At 60.8% G+C, this 1,559-nt stretch overlaps 1 non-coding gene across 1 annotated transcript; it reads left to right on the top strand.

Moving 5' to 3' along the window:
• The first annotated feature begins 725 nt into the window (after nucleotides 1–725).
• LOC131871476 (5S ribosomal RNA) lies at nucleotides 726–844 on the top strand. The gene has a single exon (XR_009369693.1). It is a non-coding gene; the product is annotated as a 5S ribosomal RNA (ribosomal RNA).
• Nucleotides 845–1,559: the final 715 nt, after the last annotated feature.

The raw sequence follows: 1,559 nt of genomic DNA, 5'->3' as shown, positions 1-1,559 counted from the left end.
CAAGTTTTAGTCGTCGGGACTCATTTCGAGCCTTAGAGGTCGTTTCTTGTCCGGTTGCCCTGTCTTCGACCTGGGAACCCAATTTTGGTCCTCGGGTCCCATTTTTTTTTGTCTCGCATCCCACTTTTGGCCTGTGGCCTTTTCGGGGTCGATTCTCGTTTTGGGCATCAGAGCATGTTTCTTCTCCTAAAACCCAATATTTGTTTATTAAGTCTCGGAACACATTTTTGTTCTCGTGGACCCATCATGGGTCTTGGAACGCATTTGTGGTCCTTGGGTCCCATTTTGCATCCCGAAACTTGTGTTTTGGTGCTTGATCCCTATTTTGGGTGCCCACCTTGCACCAAGTGCGCACCCGGGGCAAACCGAGCGCCTTGGTGCACCGGGGCAAGATCGAGCGTGCACCCGAGGCGCCCCGAACATGCACCAAGGTGCACTCGGCCCACATGTGAGCGCAGGTCGTTGCGCCCGAGGTGGTGTGTGGGCACCGCGTTGCAGACGGGACACTGCACGCACACGACGCCCCGTCCAGGTGCACGCACGTAGGCCGGGCCGGGTGCACACCCGACGCCCTAGCAAGGTGCGCGCACCCGGGCAGGGCTCACACTTGGCGAACGGGGCGCACTTCGCGAGGGAGGGTGTGCACCTCGACGGGGGTGGGTGGCCGGGGTGGATTCGCACGTGGGTCGCGGTTTGCTAAGTACACACTGCGACAAGCTCATAACGGGTGCGATCATACCAGCGTTAGTGCACCGGATCCCATCAGAACTCCGCAGTTAAGCGCGCTTGGGCCGGAGTAGTACTGGGATGGGTGACCTCCCGGGAAGTCCCGGTGTTGCACCCTTTTTTAGTTTTTCGCCGGGCGTCGCAATGCTATTTGAATAAACCTTTTGCCCGTTTGCGTTCTCGTCGGGGCCGGGCCGGGCCGGGGTGCGCTGCCCGCACTACCGCGCGCGCGGGGGCGACACCGAGCGCGCACCCGAGGCGCCCCGAGCACACAGGCCACGGTGCAACCCGGGCGTTGTGCGCGCACCCCGGTGCGCCCGAGGTGCTGCGCGCGCACCCAGGTGAAATCGGTGTGCACCTCGGCCAGTGCGCGCTCGGTCGAGTCGCGCACGTTGGCCAAGGTGCACGGTGATGTTTCTTACTCTAAGGTTCCGCACCAGACGCCCGGGACAGGTGAGCGAAGCTGGGCGGGGCCGGGTGCGCGGCCGGGGCAGGTGCACGCAGCTAGAGAGAGCTTTGGAGCACACCAGAGGTGCGCACCTTGGAGCACACTTCGGAGCGCACCAATGATGCGCTCCATTCAAAAGTTTCCTGAAAAGGCAAAAAAAGTTGAGATTATAGAATTTCCCACTTGAGAGATTGTAAAAAAAAAAAACTTAAAATGAAGGAAACGCGGGTGCCAAGGTGTGCGCGCCCGGGTGCGCAGCCCAGCCAAGGTGTGCGCACCAAGGCGCCCACCCTGGCGAAGGTGCACGCAAGGTGCGCACCCGAGGCAAACCGGACAATTAACCCAACTTTCGACTTCGCGCGCACCTGCGCACCTTGGAGCGCAC

Source organism: Cryptomeria japonica, unplaced genomic scaffold (assembly GCF_030272615.1).
Source record: "Cryptomeria japonica unplaced genomic scaffold, Sugi_1.0 HiC_scaffold_413, whole genome shotgun sequence".
NCBI lineage: Eukaryota > Viridiplantae > Streptophyta > Pinopsida > Cupressales > Cupressaceae > Cryptomeria > Cryptomeria japonica.
This window is presented reverse-complemented; position numbering and strand designations above follow the sequence as displayed.